At 48.2% G+C, this 20564-nt stretch overlaps 1 protein-coding gene across 1 annotated transcript in view; it reads right to left on the bottom strand.

Annotated features, from left to right (window-relative positions):
- Nucleotides 1–19461, bottom strand: part of LOC126528134 (FYVE, RhoGEF and PH domain-containing protein 2-like) — an 80515-nt gene extending 61054 nt beyond the window's left edge. The window contains exon 1 of the mRNA XM_050175993.3: nucleotides 19213–19461. The gene's annotated coding sequence lies outside the window, so the exon portion shown is untranslated. The remainder of the gene's footprint in view (nucleotides 1–19212) is intronic.
- Between the last annotated feature and the right edge of the window lie 1103 nt (nucleotides 19462–20564).

The raw sequence follows: 20564 nt of genomic DNA, 5'->3' as shown, positions 1-20564 counted from the left end.
GCCATGAAATAACTTCCCAATGGCTTCCAAGTCACTGCGGGATTATCGGCAATGAACGGGCCGATCAAGCTGCCCGTTCAGCCCATACTGAGGACCCATCACGTACCAATACCACTTTCTAGAACTGACGGAAGCTATGCCTGCTTGCTTGCCAGTGCACCGCGTCGCAATGCAATGAGCCACATTTCAGGAATTCCCATACTATACTCCCTTGATCCCACGTTAAGCCTTCGAGTGCCATCAAAACTTCGCCGTGGGGACGCCACGCTTTTGTATCGACTGTGGTTGGGCGTTGCTTTTACCAAATCCTACGCGTTCCGCATAGGGATGGCCGACACCGCAACCTGTGACCTCTGCGGCCATGAAGAATCGATTGGCCATATTTTGTGGGGCTGCTCCCACTACAGTCCACAGAGGGAATACCTTCGACACGAACTCAACCAGCTGGACGACCAAGCACAATCGGAAGAATAAATTCTGCACCATCGGCAGGACCTAACGTCACAGAACAAGGTCATGCAAGCGCTACTGCGTTTCTTTCGATCTACCGGCCTTTGTGTACGTTTGTAACTGATGCGCCCTTTGTGTTTGTGTCTCTGTTTCTGCATTATTTTTCTTTTCTTTAACCCTTTCCTCTGAGTCCTATTTCTAAACCCTACTTCCCAACCCCAGTGTAGGGCAGCAAACCGGAGACTAATATCTCGTTAACCTCCCTGTCTTTCCTCTTCATCTCTGTCTCTATCTCTCTCTCTTGAGGAAGAAAAAGACGATTGTGGATATGTATAAATAATGTTGTAATGAAAACGTGCATGGCACACCTGATTAAATCAAGCAGGCTAGGTGGCTGTTTGTCACCGCTTTGTTTCAAATTGGAGGCCAATAAATCTTCATCATCATCATCTTCACTAGCATCGTAGCGTGCCACTTGTCACGCGATGAGAGAGGCGCGCCGCGTAGCGTCGTTACGTGCACACTTTCTATTGCAGTTGCATATTGTTGCACCAGGTGACACGTCGTGTAGCAATTGCATGTAGCACTTCCAAGCTACATGTAACTGGACCTAAAAAAATTAAATTGTGGAGTTTTACCTGCCAAAACGGCTCTCTGATTATGAGGCACGCCGTAGTGGGGGACTCCGGAGATTTCGACCACCTGGGGTTCTTTACCGTGCACCTAAATCTAAGTGCACGGGTGTTTTCGCATTTCTCCCTCATCGAAATCCGGCCGCCGTAACCGGGGCTCGACCCCGCGACCTCCACCTGCTCAGCAGCCCAACACCATAGCCACTGAGCAACCACGGCGGGTGTAGCTGGACCTGGTTAACTCAAGCAGGCTAGGTGACTGTTTGTCACCACCCCGTTTCAAATGGGATGCCAATAAACCTTCATCATCATCATCATCATCATCATCATCATCATCATCAGTGTGGCAATGCCACGGGTCAAGGGATGTTACACGTGCGCCACGTTGTCTGGGTACCTGTGTTTGCTCTTCGGTACACGTTATGGCGCCTCCTCGCAAGGTACGGACCTCTGCTGAAGAAGCGAATCGTAGAGCTAGCTGCTCGCGCGGCTGCAACCAGGCAACGTCGGGCCCAGCAGACCACTGTGCAGAGAGCAGCACAAGACGCAGCTCGCCGTCGACGCAGGTCAGACAGTTCTGATTGTTCTCGTGAAAACGAGGCAAAGAGACTCCGCTCCGCCGCGAAGACTGCAGTGCGTGGTGGCGAAAATGGAGCTTCTACGGAGCCGCACTTTCAGCTTACGCTGTGACTATGCTGGGTGTGCCGCGCAGGCCTCGTGACTCTTTTTTATCCAGCTGTGGTGGTGGAGTGAGGACCGGGAAGGCTTAACATGGAAGCTATCATCACCATCATGTATTGTTCCTTTGAAGATGCCAACATGGACATTACATATACCATTTGCATTTTGAAAAAGTTTATTTCAACAAGAAACGACACGAATACTGAGTCACAATCGCGGCACAATTCCACCAGGACGATAACGTAGACAAAGTATGAAGCATTGAATACGTACAGTCGCGGACAGAATATTATGGACCATGAAATCTAAGAAAAAGCTGAATATCTCCGCAACCTCACAACGCAATCTGGTATTTGCATTTTGGACCTCGACTAGAATATGCTAACAACGTTGTCGAGGGCAGTTTTACTGGTTACTGCATGCTACAGGTTGCTCGGGAATTGAACGTTTTCGGAGATCCCGTGGTCCATTTTATTCTGTCCGCGACTGTACATGGCACGTTTTGAAGGAAGTGTCCCGAGTCCACAGTCGCTAACATATAACCACATGCCATTATGTCTCAAGCAACGTTACTAGACTAGGTTCAGTTGTTGAACTCTCCGTAGGCGCCGTACATCGCGGGTGCTCCCGTGTCTTGATTTGCCGCCAGAAGGCGGTGTAGGAGTTGAGGAGGACGTCGGGATGAAAAACTTGGGAGGTTTATATACATTATCTACAGTGAGAGTCAATTAACAGTCGTAGAGTCATCACGGGCCGGCAGCAACTCGGACGCTGCGGCCCGTGGCAAGAAGCTCGAAAGAGATGAATCAAGGGAATGCTCTAGGAAAGCTCTCTTGCTGCTCTCGGTCTGCGTCTTTTAAGCCCTTCGGTGCCTCGAAGACACGTCACGTTCGGCCAATGGGAGAGCCCGCTCACGTGACGTCATTTTCGGCCAATGGTAGGCGCCCGTGCGATGGAGTCACACCCGGCGAAGAGAGTCGCTGCTTGGTGTTTGTCCGAGGGCTTCCTTCTCCCTGCGGTCTTGCCTTGCTGACTTGCATTGCGCCGTCACAAAAAATGGATGGGGGCGACGCCGCCAGGTTTTCACGGCGCATTACAGCCGTCTTGCTTCGGGACCCACTTTACCCGCCACAGTGCCAGGCTCTCGCTTCACTTTCGGGAAGAGCCAAGCAGTGAATAGCTCCACCGGCTGCACACGAAGTGGGATCCGCCAACTTGTTTGCACGTGCCGTGCCTCAGGAATGTGGTATCCGTGCTTCTGCGCTCCTTAATTAGCTGTGGTGCGATTTGATGTGGTCTTGGGAACTCGAAGTAGGCTCAGGAAACGGTCCCGTATCTAACAGCGGGAACACCGCAGGTAGCTCTACGCAGGCGCAGCTCTGCGTTGGTGAAGGGGCTCGGGTCCTCCGACTTCGCAACTTACGTACTCAGCAAGTGTTTTCACCGATGCGTTTTTAAATGTTTGTATATTCGCGCGTTTAGGAGATTGGTTAAAAAACTTTACGTAGCTGTGAAAATGCTGCTGCGCTGCACCAGAGTTCACTGTGGAGTCCTTAGTCCAGGGCCGCAGCAGCCCCGGCCGTCCACTGCGATCTATTAATCAGCTGTTGCTGATGAGTAGCTCTAAGTAGTTGATTAGTAGTTGTAATCAGCTGTTGCAGCTTAGTACTAACTAATTATTAATGCGAACTCATGGTAACACTCATGAGGCGATGTTAGCGCGACCAAACGATGGTCCAAAAAATCACGGGAGCCCAAGCGAACCAATCGAGGCAGTTCACGACGCCAATTAAGGCAGCGTGGATTAAGGCAGAGTCAATTAGGCGAAGTTAATTGGGCACCGTTAATTAAAATACAGTTAGGGCACTCGAACCCACGACCATTGGGGGAACCTTCCGAACCCGCGACCGTTGGTGTCAATCAGGGCGACGTTAATTAAGGCCCAGTTTCTAAGATATAGTTAAGGTACTCGAACCCACGACCTTTAGTGGGAGCCCAACACATGACCTTTGATATTCATTAAGGCGAAGTTAATCAAGGGAGAGAAATTAAGACACAGGTTTAATTACGATAGAGTTCATTACGACACTCGAACCCACGAGCATTGGCAGGAGTCGAACCCACTTACTGTCGTGGTAATTAAGGCGAAGTTAATTAATATATGGTTAATTAAGGCACTCGAACCCACGGTCGTTGGTGAGAGTTGAAGCCCCGACCTTTGGTGGTGGCAATGAATTACCTAACTAGACGAATTAAATAATTAGTGAATTAACGAATTCCTCGATTAAGTAATGGATGAAAAAATTTCAATGAAAATTACCTATATAATTAATCAATAACTTAATTATTTACCTAACTAGGTGGATTAAAAATAATTTGAATATCTCCAAGCGACGGCAAACAACATTACCTTGGTTGTGTCCAGCTACGCGGCATTCGCATATTTTAAACCTCTGGCTGAAGTTACCTGGGACACACGGTATGGTATATACACACTCTCAGCACTTCATTTCGGTATGAAAAACAAATGAAGCTAGCGCTATTTCTTTCATCAGACAAGTGCAATGTTGAAACCTACGTGAGCTTTGCTCGCTTGCGAGCAGACTTGCACATTCAAAGTAGGTTCTCGCTGCAGGGACGAGCATAAATATGCATTCGCGTCACCAAATAAAATTGGATGCTACGGCCCGTAAGCTCTTCAAAACGCACACGGCATTTAAAACGAACAAGGGTGTCGCAAAAATGCACCGAGACTGCAGCAAAACACGCATGTATACAACGCGCCAAAACAGATAAACAACGGACAGTGCTTCGTCGCCCCCTCCGCGCCGTGCTGACCGAGCCAAGTTAAAGCCCTAAGCAAAGTGCGACAGCAGCGCCACGAGATGCGAGAATCGGTGGAGGGTACAAGCAGTCACCGGAGTTTGAAAACTGAACCTAGTCCAGCAACGTTTGTCTCCAGAGCATCGGTGTCCATGAAGCTACGCGAACTGGCTCTGATAACATACGCTATCTCGACAAGCCTCAGTGCTAGCTCTGGTTGGTGTGAAGGTTTTTCTCTAGATATTTAATTAGAATTACAGGCAACAATAACATCTATATAAATAAGGTGAACTTCTCCGAGATTCTTTCCCGTCCTTTAAGGTAACAGTTTTCAATGCAACGTCGCTTTATATGCCTTTAATGTTTGCCACTAATGAAGAACAAATTAAAAGGAAGCTTTAGCTCGGGCCGAACTCCAACGCGTCCTATTCAAATACATTCAAAACGCAAAAATGCTTTTCTGAGATAGCCACTCGACCAATTTTAATGAAATTTGTTGCAGTTGAGAGACAACGTTAAATTCTAGTGACTGTTGGAAGCTGATTTCCGATTTGAAAACTCGGCGCTCGCTACTTTCCTGTCGAGCTGCTGTATCAAGCTAATAACGCGCATGCCGTTCGTGACTTGGAAGTACCGGGCTCATAGCGTTAAGGAAACGAAATGCGGACAAGACAGGTGGCGATTATTGTTGTGTGGCAAGATACGACCCAAAGGGTGTAATTTTGTTTGAGAGGGTAGAGTGTACTATTCTCCGTTCCATATACACCTAGCAGTCAACGCTGTGGAAGCTACAAAAAAAGTTCGGTCAAGAAAAGTTATCACTCCTCGCGTTCTGTCAATGCTTCGTCCATGCTTCGCTGCGAGCAAACAGCGTTCGCTCGCGCGAGCATGGACATGATGCTCCCGGCGACGGGTTGCAAATAAAAAGAATGAAAAGGACAATAAAAATGAAAGCTGATCTCAAAGAACGCACTGGCGGCCGTATATAACGCAGTGTGTTTGTTTCTAAGGGTTAAGACTTGTTTCATTCAACCCTGAGCCCATATATAAACAACAGTCAGCCACTGTTGCGGTCAAAAAACACCCAACTATACTCAAGTTCGAACGAAGCCATTGCAAGAAGTCTCTCTAGCCTCCACAGCGTTGACCGCTATGTATGGAACGGAGTATAAGTACACGGTGCTCAGCGCGCTCTCTTCCGTGTACACTCTTAGGCAAAGTTACACCCTTCGGGGTGTATCTCTGCCACACAACAATAATCGTCATCTGCCTTGCTTGCGTTTCCTTTCTCGAAAACACCGCGGCCGCTACTTTCCCGTCGGGAATGCTATGTCATGCCGATAACGCACATGCCGTTCGTTGCTGGGCAGTACCGGGCTCGCCGCGTTAGAGAAAGGAAATGCGGACAAGACAGATGACGATTATCATTGTCTGGCAAAAGGGTGTAATTTTGCTTAAGAGTGTACGTGAACTGTATAGGCCAGCCAAGCTGGCGAGCGGTGAATTCCGGTCTTGCGGCTTCGCTTCGGTGTGAGATAGGACGTATTCCAGACGCTAGACTACATGAGCATCCACTTTTCGACAACGTAGCGGAACTTCCCCGTGCGTGGCGTGGCTCCGCGCTACGCTGGAGTACAACTAGCACTTCAATGTCACCGATAGCTGACGGGAGTTACACTGCATTACCATGCTCTGCACCCTCTTTTACAGCGAAGCTGCGAAGAGGAAGCATTAGTGCGGCGGGCTCCTATGTAAAATACACGGGGACGGAGATATCACTTTTTCTCGACAACCACTACGCCGAAATTTGATTATGTTTCCTGCATTTAAAAGAAAGAAGTCTGTATGTAGTGGCAGCTGAAAGTGGATTCCATATTTACGTCGTTGATTGTGTAATACAAATTATTGGAGATCGCTAATTTTTTTTCAAAAGCTATCTAGTTTACAACTCTGTAACACAGCCATGAAAAAAGCGATATCATAATTATGTAAACCTTACTTAATAATACGTCTAATGCAGACAAATATGATGTAATATACCCATCCCTTAAATATAACACTAATATGTGAGTAGGAGTTTTACAATACCCTCGTAATCATTCTAACAAATTCTCGTAAGCTGTAAATTCATATATCGAATTTGTCCGCTTTAGATGCTCTAATAGATGCACTTTACAACAGTGCGATATCTGTTTTTGATACAGAGTTACGGATTTCTACACACTGTACTTCTATTATACGACGAGCTATAAATACTATACGACGACCTAATGTTATAAAAAAATGATGGAGACCTAACCTATGTGGCTATCCAAGAATACAGTTAAGCGTGCTTTGGGAAGTAGTTGTTTGTAGCGTTATGTTGCCCTATTTCTTTTTCTTACATCAGTGATGAACAACGACTGCAACAGAAGGTCGCTGGGCTGGTGTATGTGGATAATGTAGCACGACTAGTGTACAATGCGATATATTCACAAAAAATATGTGTGGCAATGCAGCGACAAAATTTAACCTTAAGTTTCGTACAAAGAATTCGGGAACTATGGTCTTTACTAAAGTGACGATTAATGACGGAATACCAATACAACAGCAAGTCATGTCCATAGTCAAGCGATATAAGCACCTGGGTGAACACACTCGAGCGAATACATACATAAATCTGCTGAATTATCCATCAAGATAATCTAGAAATGGGAGGGAAATGGAAGTGCAGTAATAATTAAACATAGAACACTTTGAGGCTGCCGTAAATATGAGGTAGTGCGACGAATTTCGAAAGGGTAATGGTGCCAGCACTAACGTAATGTAATTCTGTGCTATGAATCATAGAACCTGTCGGGGTTGGAGATTAAACTGAGGGTGGTGGGCCGACTGGCTTTGAAGGCCCACCGTAAAACGAAAAATGAGCCTGTGCAAGATGACGTCGCTTGGGCTTCCTTTGAAGTCATAGAAGCGCAGAGCAAGACTAGTTTTGAAGGAAGACCTCAGACAAATGAATGGAAAGAAATGGGCTGACACACCGTGAAGGAAGAGGTCAAGACAGTTGTCAACCAAGTACAGAGTAATTGAAAGTGTAAATAAGCAACTAGGAGTCACAAAGAAAGTAAAACAAGAAGAGACGTTAAGTTGGTTGAAAGGATGGAAAGGGAAAAAAATTTCAATGAAGATTTACCAGAAAGGCAAGAAAGAAATTAGAAACTAAAATCTGCACGATAGCATAAAGAAGCGTGCCTTGCTCTTTGAGGCCATAGCTGGTTGCCTATGGGCAAAAACATACCGGAGAAAATATTCGCAACTGGATGAGGCATGTGTGTGCTGCAGCAAAAATGCGGAGACCACTCAGCAGATCCTAAGAAAATGCGAAGGCATCCACCAAGTGAGACCCGTAGATAACGTCCACCAACCAGAAGTGCTCGGATTTGAAGCGGATGGAAGCAATAACCGGTCAGCGGCCACTATAAGCAAGAGAAGTTAAAAGTCTTTTGGCGGAAAAAAAAGGCAGAGAACAGATTGATGGGACCGGAACCGTTACAGACATGGCTAACGGTAGATACAGAAGTTTCAAGGAAGAGAGAAAAGGCTGAGATGTTGACAAAATACTCGAACAATAAGCGCGTGTGGCATACCTGCTTAGTTCAAGCAGGCTAGGTGACATTTGGCCATGGCCTCTTTTCAAAAGGGATGCGGATAAACCACCATCATCATCATCATCACCATCGTGCTCAGCATACATCATCAGCAACGAAAAGCGCGCACGTCGGTATGCCGCGTGCCGATACATATTTCAGTGTTAGAATAGTTGGTTAGTTGGCTAGTTGCTTTAGTTGGCTAGTTGGTTAGATAGGCTAGTTGGTTCGACGTGATTATTGCAAAGGACAGCACAGAAGCGTTGCGGGAAAAAGCGTCCTTTCCTGTCTAGGTCTCCTTTTTTCCGCAATGCTTCTGCGCTCCCCTTTGCAATAGCATTTCAGCGTGATTGTGAGATGCGGACATCTTTTTTCTAGATCGTCCTATGAAATATACATTTGCTCGACACTTCGTGCGTTGCACGGTTGTGCATCGACGAACAGATCACGCTTCGCAAGCAGATGCCGATATGGGAGTTGTCGAAGTGTTTGTTTGTTTCAGTTATCACATATATTTACAAGAGAGAGAAGCAGCAGGAACAAATACTAGTTCGTTCACCAGTACGCGAGACTCAAGGCATAGTTCAAGAAGAGTACCTGCAACTGCAGAATATTAAAAGAAAATTGCTGGATCACATATTCTATTCCACGTGACGCGCGCTCACGAATGTTGCCATTCCCGCTTTCTTTTTGTTTGCCAGATTTAGCTACTTGTTTGCCTGTATAGCGCCAGATTTGTCTATTTGCCGAACGTCGACTTTTTCGTAACCACGTTATAGTACAATTGGCAACATTTTAGCGACTTCAAAGACGTAAAAATTGTTTCCAAAATGGCTTACTAGAATGCGTTTTATTACTAAAAGGCTGCAAGTGTGCGGCGTGGGCTTTGTCACCCCGGATGAAGCAACGGTGGTCTCCACTGACAGAGGTCATACGCTGCGCTTGATTGCGCGAAAGGAAACAGGGTTTTCATTGGACTCACAAAATGCATGATTTCCTGTTATTTACAAAATCTATTCGAATGGGTCTTAACTCTGCAGATGTTTACTGAATACGTTCGACTAGTGTACGTCCGCAAGCATAGACGTAAATTAACATACCAAAGCTTACTGAAATAAATTTTATGGTGGGATTTAGAAATCGCCATTGAATAACACAGATCAGATGCTAAAACACATATCCGAGCGGCGCAGAGCTTGTTCTGGCGAATCTCTACGCACCGATTCCGTTTCTCACGGATTTCGAATAAATCAATTCCGCATCGAACCTTCACGTGGGTAGAGCAGCGGGAACGCTCCATTCTACGTGCACTAAGGACACGTAATCATCTTCGCCGTGTCAAAACGATGACCAAGCGCATGTCGGAGAACTTAGTCCTTCTTTAGCGACCACCGAAACGAGAAAACTTGCAGGCATAACGTGGACCTAACGCTCACCTATTGCGCATTTGGGCCAGGAAAAAAATCACCGCCCAAACACTCCGCACAGATGGTTAACCGGCGAAGCTGAAACGTGCGGCCCCGGGGTTTGTCACAGGGGTTAATCCCGACGGTTCATTAAACGACGGCTTGGTAGGCTGCCGGATCCTCGGTACGCAGTTGCTGCTTGCGCTCGGCTGTACGTGCCTGTTCTTGTGTCCGGGCTGCAGAATCGGCACGGCGTAGACGATCTCGTTCCCGGTTCTGCTCACTGAGTTGCTGATCGAAAGCTGCCTGCTCCTCAGGAGCTCGTATGACGCCTGGCCTTCCCATTTCGGAGCCGGAGGGAAACAGCTACGCGCGCGCTCGGCTGCGATGGCGAGCAATGACGTCACTACTGGCGCAGCTAATCCAACGCCACCTAGATAGCACAAGGCATTTTCAATCCGATCTACATGGCGTCATGTTAGCTGGCCCGACAACCATAGAATTTAATGGGGATGCTCCCGAGTAGGCAACAGTGATTTTTGACGTCACCGCTTTCATCACGCCAACCTTGTCAATGAAAATTTTGGGCCAGGTAGCGTGACGTCATTGATCAGAGTAAACAGCCCTTGTGCTATCTAGTGGGCCAATCGCGCACCTCTCTATCTCTCTCTCTCTCTTTCGCGCATGCGCGTGGGGCTGCGCCGGAGGAGTTTTCGGCGTACAGGCGACCGACAGACGGACGGACGAATCGGCTAGCCACATACAGCTTCGCTGTGAAAACAGGTTAGCCGTGTCCTCTTGACCAGTGTTTGATTCGCAGCTTTACACCACGAAGGTAAACGCAGGATTTCAGCTGTCATCATCCTTGTTTCGTAAAAAAGTATTTATGATGTCAAAGCCCTCTACACTCCGCCGCTAAATTGACTTTTTTCCAACCGGTGCGTATAAGCTATAGGAACGTCACACGTTTGAGTACATGCTTTACGGCATGTTACTGCATAATGTATTGTTCAGAATCGTCTACGTTATTCGAAGTTCACTCGACAGTTCTAGCGACAATTTTAGCAACTTCGTTGGCTCATTGTAGCGCCACATGCGAAGGAAAAGCTGACGCCACCGACCCTCGCGCTATGCTCAATCTGCGGTGGAACCAGGGTTGCTATTCTGGACATTCTCAAATTCAGCCACGTTTTCAAATTCTGTGGCCACTGCATTTAAGAGCCAATCAGAGAGGCTGTCAGTATGCCGGCAACTCGACAACATGACGGAACTCGACAACGTCCGCAATAGCACCCTGGGACGACAGCGTCCTGCCTTCCGCTGATTGCATGAACGTTGTGCACACAAACCCATTTGCGTTCCTGCTGCGCAGCTGTGCGCACGGGACACCATGGTGCACACAGTGGTCAGACGGACAGCACACTTCGAGCTAAAAAACGCTGACGGTTTTCTTTGACTCATCTTGTGCGCCATTGAGGTCCGACGCCTGCAACGCCGATGGCGGCACTCCTTAACAAGCGCGTTGTGAGATGCTTAATAGCCACTAGGGCGCTGTTTCTGCGGCAGAGCAGTAGTTGCCTCGCCCGATGCGTCAGGCTAACATGTTGCCCCCGCGTATTCTTAGAAAACCATCCGAGCAGCTTGAGGCACTTTGATGCTTCGCTATTCGGGCGAAACTGCCCCTTTCTTTCTTACTCGTAATCATCTAGAGGTCGAATTAAAGCTACTAAGTCCGGTTCTCTGCCTTTATAAAAGCAGATCACAAAAAGAAAAGAAGAAGCTGTGCAAAAGAGTCATCCTTCCTATGGCATCCTTTACGGACATGAGCTGTTTAATTGGCTCACCCCGCTGACATGAGTCGCGCTCGCTGTTAGTCGCCCGGGGCGGCCCCGTCCTGTCCCGGCGCGGTTCATAGGCGGGCCACCAGCACCGCCGCGTCCCACTGACGACGACGACGATGACGACGCCCTGAAATTGTGCACGCGCCGAGTCGACGACTGAATGATTCGATCGGGCGGTCACTCGCCTCGGGGGCAGACGGCCTCGGGGAAAGAACGTCTCCGCGCGCCGTCTGCTTCGAAACCACGGCCCGCACCGGAAGACTACCGTTCTTCTCTGCACGCCATCTCACCAACGCCGTGCAGTGCAGTGTAAAGCTATGGATCGCGTCGGACCAATCAGGAACGAGTACGAGAGGAAGCGCTCCTCCATTGTCCGCCTCTAGTCGCCCCACGCTTGGCGCCAAGGAAGCGTTGCAAAACGATCAGTAGCGCGCAATGGGCGAGTATTCCTCTTCACTTCCCTGGAACAAACAGCCTTCCGATTGGCTGACACTCGATCCCTACAGCCTCGGCTGCACTGCACTTGAATCGGTGAGAGGGGAGTGCACGGGGCTTCAATCCTGACGGACGCGCTGACAGTTCGCTTCGATGGGCACGAGACACGCCGCATTCCGGAACTTTATGGTTCTCTCACTTTCTTTCTTTCTTTCTGTCTTTCATTTTATGCGTTGGATGCTTTTCAATCGTCTCCGTCTACGAGACGCGCGCACGCAAAGAGACCGAACTCCGAAAGACGACCAGGGGCTGCAAAGAAGCGTTCCCCGCCGGTGGGGTTTAGGGAGTGAGGCTGGCGCCGATAACTGCTTCTGCAGCCATACGGAGCGCGCGCCCTCTGGGGCTGGCACGTCGCCAGCTCGTAACCCGACATTTCGCCGCTGCAACTTGCGGTTGCGTTCGGAAGAGCAGCGAGACGGCATCTTGCTTGTGTATGGGTCGAGGATTGTACAGCGCGCGTGCGCCGTCCTGCATGCACGAAGTGCGCGACTAATTGCGGCACTTAAGGGGAGGCAATTGTGTGCGAAGGCGACAGGAGACAAAAAAGCCAGACGAAGGACGGAGATGCGAACGCCACGCGTCGCACGCGCAATGCCTAATTAATCAAAGCGCCGCGCGCGATGCAGCGGTCTCTGCAAATATCGCTTCCGTCTCCTTGCGAGCTTGTGCGCGCGCGCGTGTGCTGTGCGATAGAATAGAGGTAACATTGTAATAAATTCCAATTCGCGCAACACCTTTTTAGTAAGCTCTCGCGTTGTCAGGTCAGAGAACCTGTGACAGTGAACATTTATCCGTAGGGAGTCATATATAAGGACGTCCCTCTGGGCTTACTTGCTTGCTTTATTTATTTATTTATTTATTTATTTATTTATTTATTTATTTATTTATTTATTTATTTATTTATTTATTTATTTATTTATTCGTTCGTGTTTGACGTCTCAACGCAACGAACAAGCTATGAGAGACGCTTTATAGTTGCAAGCACCTGGTTAATTTTTAACATGGGGTGTTTTAACACAAACTCAAAGCACGATGCGCAAGCGATATTGCATTCCACCCCCAACAGGATGATGTCGCCTGGGCCGATAATTACGGCCCAGGCGACAAGCACTCTTGTTGAGATCGAATCGATTACGAATCAAATAATGAATATTTTTTCCTATATTGCCTCCTCACCATTAATATCCAACCGTCTTTCACATCCCGATATTCACAACAATATAAAGTTTATATCATTACACGGTACATTATAAAGCGTGCTTTATTAAAAGCACAAAGGGACCATTAGGAACAACTACGCATATTGTTCGCCAACTTCGGAGCGTACGCGGTCATGCATTTTCAAGTAAACTTTACGAAGCTAAAGCTGTGGGCCAGTATAATCTCCGTATATAGATATATATACCTCCGCGACCGAAACCAGCCATGTGTCGTCTGCGGCAATAGCAGTTTCACTCTGCTAAAAATATAAAAGAAGAAGAAAGAAAGCACTCTTTATCTAGTTCGAATCACCCCGGCAGATGCTGCCTCTATTGCATATATAAAGCACGTTACAATTAAAGGTATTCTGGTTTATTCCAGCGAGAAAATGCAGGTGCTGCATTTATATGTACAGTACCAAACAATACCCACTGCCGGATGTCGTGTCTACAGGACATATTATTGCGAGTGATCGTGTTTAGTCTAGAAAGCCTGGTTCTGTGAGCGACGCCGAGTGCTTTAGTATGGTACGTCCACTGAGGATGGGTTGAAAGTGAGCGCATTTTTTTTTTCATCAATTTCACGCTTGAATGTGTACACTCGATGACGTACGGTATTCGAAAAATATTCTTATATTAGAGTAGTGTCTATTTAATTCGAGAACCGAATGAAATAGGACAATATTCGATTCTATATTAGAAAGTTTCCAACATTCGCACGCCCCTACAGAGGTAATCGATCCCGCGATCACGTGGTCAGCTGCATAAAGCCATAGCCGCAGAGTGGCCGCGGAGGGCTGTAGCTTCAACTTCGGCAGGTATGCTAAAGCCCGATCAGTCGGTCAATCTGTCCTTCAGTCAGTCAATTAATAGAGCGTGTTTAGCCGAGCGTTTATATACGGTCCGGTCCGCTCCGCTCAGACCGGCATATATGATATAGTGATTTACACGAAACCGCTTAGCGGTAACGCTAGTTAGCGCGCGTCAGCGAGCGCGCAACTAAATCTGTCTAATAAGTCAGTCAAACAAGCGAGCAAGGCAACCCAACCGCAGATGCCGGGCTGCAAATTCTCGCGCGCAGCGACAAAAAAAAAAAAGAAAAGAAAGAAAAAGAAGAGAGAGAGAGAGAGATGCGCGCTGCAGAATTTGCAGAGTTGACAGCAGTAGCTCAGGTAGCTGACGATACGGGGTGCAAAGGCCACGCCGGAAAGGTGCGGTGCTCGACCGAGCGTTAAAGCGCGCACACTTGGCGCTTTTGCGCTTTGCGCAGGCAGGAGCAAATAACTGCGCAGTGGGCGCCTGCACAACGACGGGTACTTACGCATACGTCAACGGAAAAACCGCAACCCGCCCACTTGCCACGCACGTACACGCATCTCGCCGCGACGGGCGGATGCCGTGCATCCGACGTCGAGCGAAAGTAAAGGCGCGTGTGCGTGTTTGCGCACGTAAAACACGCTACGGCAAAGAAAAAAAAAGTTTTTAGGGGCCACTGGTGCCCAGAAGAAAGCGGGGATTCCTCTCGCGAAACGACTTCGTTAAACAGTGCGACAAGTTGACACTGAAAAAAGAAAAAAAAGAATAACTCGGGACACAGCGCTCCCCGTTGGGCGGTTACTTCATTCCCTCCTGTGTCGCGCTGTTCTCTATACGAGATGTACTAATCGGCCAAAATATTAAAACGCTCTTAATATATAGGCTCCTCGTCGCGCGCGTTCCAGTTGTGTGCAGTGTGTGGTGTTCGCGCGGGGGCGGCATCAAGAGAGACATAGGAAAGGGGAAAGGCAGGGAGGTTAACCAGAGGGGAAGACCCGGTTTGCTACCCCACGCTGGGGAGAGAGGGGAGGTGGAGGTAAAGTGATAACAAAATAGAGATGAAGAAAGAAAGGAGCACAGACATACAACCGTAGTTGGTCGCTGTCGCCGCACACTGTCACCGCACAGCACAGTAGCACTTGCAGCACTATGAACATCTGTTCAGACTACAGCCGCTTGTCCAGTTCTGTAGCCCTTAAAAACTGCAACAGTGCCCTCGTCGCCCTCTGCTGCGATGGTGGCGGCATCAAGGTTGTTGTATACTCTTGGGGGTGAGCGCATGAGCCAGTTTCCTGACGCTGCAGAGTTTAGGTTTTTCGAAGAAATCCTTAAGTTTGCTATCTCAAAAATGCGCCCGCGTCTAAAGTATTATGTCCGCCACTCACATCCTTCCCCACAATTAAGAGAACTGTCGAAGTTGTGTCGGGTTGAATAATAATGAAGAGTTGCGCGTGAGGAATCTCGTATGCTAATGAAATGTACAAGGAATCGGATGCTTGCAGCCTCTCCACCTGAATCCCCAGGGAAATTTAAGCTGTAGGTCGGATTGCAGCTAATAAAGCGGTGTCTTTAAGAATGTACGACCCTAAACGCGCAGTGCGCTTATATAAATTTATTTAAGATTCAGAGCACTGCAGCCTTGCCTCGCAGGCCACTCAGAAGTCTGCATTCGTTATGAATCCAAAGCAAAGTTTGTTTTCATTATGTAGAGATAGAGATTATAAGACTGTGAAGAAAAAAAGAAAGAAAGACGGCTGTCTTTAATATACTGGAGTGGTTAATGGCCCGTGGAGAAATTTCGGGACGACAGCAGCACTCCGTGAAACAAATACTACGCAGACATCAAAACACGCTATACATAAGATCACTATAGAAAGGGTAAAAAATAACATAGAGCCAACAAAGAACGATAAAGATTACAAACCAATAAGTATACAATATGCGCCACAGATGACATTTCGGGCAGTTAAGCCTTGGAGCAACACCGCCACTGCCTCCCGCGCTACGCAGCGCAGCCGTTAGCGTCCGGTTAAGCAACATCTGGTTAAGCAACGTCTGGCTGCGTCGGAGCGACGTCTGGTCGAGGCTATGGCGTCTGCTAGTCTCAACCAGACGTTGTTCTGAGAGTAGTTGTTTCTGTCTGTAGTGCGAATTCTTCGCGCCTCGCTTGTGTTACTTAAAGATGTCACCGCTTTCAACTGCAGCATATTTAGCGTGGCAGGCAGAAATCTATAGGTGTTCGTGATGCGTTCAACCAGGCTTCCATATGGAACCAGTTGGTGAGACATGGTTTGATTAGTACTGCGCCGACGGGGGAGGCACGGACGTCTTTCTCGCAAGTAAGACTATACGCAGTGAACAGGGACAAACGACTGTGCAGCCCTTAAGCAGCTTATTACTGGGAATGTATATCTGTGGTCGACCTGCCAAACGGCTCCGTCGATTTTTGATACCGCGCCCCCCGTATAGAAATTCTTGAGCGTCACGTTGCCGAAAATCAGGCTTGAAAGCGTGCATTTGTGCAAGTATATGCGAACTTGCGTCTCGCGTGTATGCTTATGTTCGACGTAGAAACATGCATCTGCGAATCTGTGCACATGCGCATTTTCTATGTACGAGTAAGAGCGCGAATACGCTTATGGGGTATTATAGAGTATAACTAACCAGTTCTTACGAAATTGATAGTAGAACCGAACGAGTGATTCGTTCGAAAGGACACATTTTTACGCGCCGTAGGACGTCAGATTGTGAGAATGATTGAATGACGCTTTCATTTGCCTGAATTTCTCAAGCTGATTTTAGGTTACTCTGTACATAGGCGGCCATCTTTCGAATGTGGAATCGAAGCTGCATTCAATGCTCACGCCATGTCACCCTAATAGTGATTAACCGCCGCAAGGGACACAGTTCCGAAATATCCCTCCACAATATCAAGGACGAATTTCATCGGTGGTGCACTTATTATTTTCCCATAGAACGTTCCTTGCGTACTGAGGTGCAGAATTACAGACTGGACACCAATGAATCAATAACGGTCACCAACACCGTTCGTGACCGTTATTAGCGACGTATCTCTCAAAACTTCTGAGAATCATGCATCCTTGCGAATTTTCTAAATCGGCAAGCCCTGACCAATGACCGGCTACAAATCTGCGACCGAGACGTTCGTTCCGGAAAGTCAACACTAAAGAATTTAAATAGCGAGCTGTATATAACAAAAGGTTAATATGTCACCACCGCACTACATCTTATGCCTGTGGCGAGCATACCGCGTCCCCGAGAAACGAAAAAAAAAACCTCATTATTTCCAAAATTATTCCAGATTTTTCTTATTAATAATCGGGGTGTATTTAATATAACTATATAACCTCGATATAACGAAGACGGATATAACGGGTTATCAGGTATAACGAAGTAAAAATAAAACGTTTGTCGCCGATATCAATGTATAGCGAACGAATATATGCTTACCGCGAATACCAAATATTACGAAGGTATTTTAATATCTGATCCGTCTTATGTATAACGAAGTTCAACGGCATATATTTGCTTGTATTACTCGCGTACTACATACATTATAGACATTTATTGTTTCCTATATAATCACTTGCTGTATGTTGACCTTGCTTGGTTCGTTGTCATCGCTATGGTGCTAAGACTGTGTTAATTGCTATGTTGGTAAATACTGATAGGGCTGACAGTATTGTAACTACGAGACCTCCTCCTGTGGTAATGCTGAATGAATAAAACAATTATTAAGCCCTCACTGAGACGCCACGAATTTCAATCTTGCGTGCAGGGGTGTTTGGGGGCGCTATAGAGTTAGGAGAAAACTTAATTGTCGCCTCCGTGTTAATTAACCTGCACGTCGACAAATAAGCAGCGCGGCGCAATGCCACCCACGCACATGCAGCCAACCACGAGGACAAAGTGTGAACGAACTGCTCCAGCGCCGAGGAAAAGAAATGGAAAAAAGAAAACAAAAGTTCACAAATTCGTTTCCTCCTAGATCCGGCGCTCAGTGAACTTGGGACCGAGCGCTTCGCTGCCTCGGCCATGAACCCGAAACGCAGAACCGCTGATGTCAATTTCGGGCCGCGTGCCTGGGGCGACAGGAAACGCAATTTTCTTTCCCTATTTCGACTATTCTCTTCCTTTCTATATTTTTTTTTGCGTGAAGAACATTTCTTTTTTATTGATGTGAGTTCAAGCCCTGTTTGTTTGCGCGATTCACTTAGCTTGGCTCCAGCTGTGGCGTTGAGTTTCATTAGCTCGGCACAGAACGAGACTGGTAAATCAAACTGTATACTTAAGTGTTAACAGCGGGAGCTTCAGGGACCGATTTCACAAAGCATTTCGTTCGTAAGTACTGCTTTGCTTTTTTTGTTTTTTCCGCGTCAGTTGACATTGATTCGCTGGACATGTGGTGACATGCCAGCGATATCGCTTGATATTCGCACGCGGAGCAATTGATAGGCTTAATCGCCAGTGTAGCTACTATCCACCACCACGCTATTGGTCGGCTGCTTTCGCTAATAACATGTGCGACACCGTGATTGGCTCGCATCTGCGCTTACAAAAGGAAGATCAAACGTAAGAAGTACGGGACCGAAACCATAAGCAACGCGAAAGCGAGGATATACGCTCGGAGCTCTGTAGTTTGATTGAATCTAATTCAAACAGAACAATGTCTCTCTTGAACAAGAGTCCACGGCTGTATATTGCGCCCTATGGTGCAGGTCGAGCGTTCCGTCTACCCTGGAATCGCAGGGGGATTCTCACCGCAAAGTGGCATCAACAACATTCACGCATGTTGCAATACGTAAGCCAACACCCTTGCAATCAAGCAGGGAGCTCGGCTCCGCGCAGTCAAACTGCCAGCGATCGTTGGCTTCAACTTGTCTCACGATTTCTTCTGTCTAGTCCGATTCCCAATCAGGAAATGGCCCATCACACTCAAGGCAGCGATACTCGTTCGCAGTAGCGCTCCACACGCAACCTGGCGAACGAATGCGAGCGCTCCCATTCAATCTCAACGCAACTACATTCCTGGTTAGAAATTCCCTCGCGTTATCTGCCATCCTAGTTCGGTTCCCAAGCAGTGAGTGACCCTTTCGCATTTGCGGTAGCGATACGGATTAGCACTTCACAGAGAAGCTAGCGAAATCACAGGAAAGCGCCCATTCAATCGCAACACGGAACTGTATTTCTCGAGGGGTCAGTGCTCTTCGACTCCGGCTCACCTCATGGCGCTGTTCCTCGCGGTGTTCCACTTCGCGTCGACACAGCTGGTGCTCCCTTTTTGTTTCACGGGCACAAACACGTAGCGATCACTCCGCAACCCCTGGTAACGCGCCACGCGAGATTCACAACCCAACAACGGTTTCGCTACATAGCGCGCACAGCAGCAACTGGCCCACCACTGCGTCGACGCGGCGGTGTCGTCTGTTCGCCCGGCACAGCCGGGGGCCGCTACCAGCCGCGATCGCTGAATGTTGTTGCTCGCGGTGCGCACAGCCAGTGGCTTGGGGCGAGCGGGGCGAGCGAGCGGGGGGAGGGGAAACCGACATCGATCGCTCGGAAGCGGCGGCGTGCTCGACGCGGCGCGGTCGAGCAGGACGGTGCTGACGCCGCGACGGCGACGCCAGCGCTGCCAACCGCCGGCGATGTGCTGCGCGCTGCTGGGCTCCCGCCACGTCATGCGGGCCGACGGATTCCAGGGATCTCGGGCAGCACGCGCGCGAGATTAGAAAACGGCGTCTCCCCGGCGCGCGCGCACCGCGTGGTGCCGGCGAGGGTGTAGTCGTTATGCAAAGAGCGTTACTCCACACGCGCACCCCTCAAACGAACCCCACCGCCACCACCACCTCCACCAAGCCAGAACCCCTCCCCCTTCTCCGACTGAACGCAACTCCCGGGAGCCGCTTCGCCAGCACATATACGTACGCACAAAACGTACAACCCTCCCCACTTCCCCCGCCCGATTCCGCTACGCCCCGTACGTCCCTCCCGTAATCTCTGATGCTCTGGGAGTCAAATAGGAAAGCGTAACGGTGTGCATCCTTTAAACAAATAAACGTCGGCGATTCGGAAGGGAAGGCGTAATAACGAGTGAAAGGGTTGAGGGCTGAGGGAACCCCGTCGTACCACCGGTGTTCCCCTATGTGAACGCAGCTGCCGGATGTTACGCCCAACTCATTGACGCTCGCCTCGACACCCTCGTGCTGCAAGACCCTCATCTTCGATGTCGAAAGAAGCGAAAAAAAAAAGAAATTCAGGGAAACACAAAACGCGGTAGTGTATGAAACAAACAGAAAAAACTGTCATAGCGTCGTAAACATGTCAGATGCATCCCCCCCTTTTTTTTAGATCTGTTTTCTCTTAAAGAGAAGGTGAATTTCTTGAATAACAATAAAGTCAAGGCTGCCTACTATGAAGGCAAAGGTTGCTTCCGAACATTTTTCCTCGGTCAAAAGAATATTCAAATTTGATTACAATGTTTGGAGGGGCTAGTTGGTTCCTTCGAATGATCGATCGCTAAATGCTAAGTGGTGTAGCGCGAAGCAGGACATAGGGGACACAGAAAAGACGAGCA

The sequence above is a fragment of the Dermacentor andersoni genome, chromosome 9 (genome assembly GCF_023375885.2).
Source record: "Dermacentor andersoni chromosome 9, qqDerAnde1_hic_scaffold, whole genome shotgun sequence".
In the NCBI taxonomy this organism is placed as follows: domain Eukaryota; kingdom Metazoa; phylum Arthropoda; class Arachnida; order Ixodida; family Ixodidae; genus Dermacentor; species Dermacentor andersoni.
The sequence above is the reverse complement of the archived record's forward strand: the minus strand, read 5'-3'. Positions and strand labels throughout refer to the sequence as shown.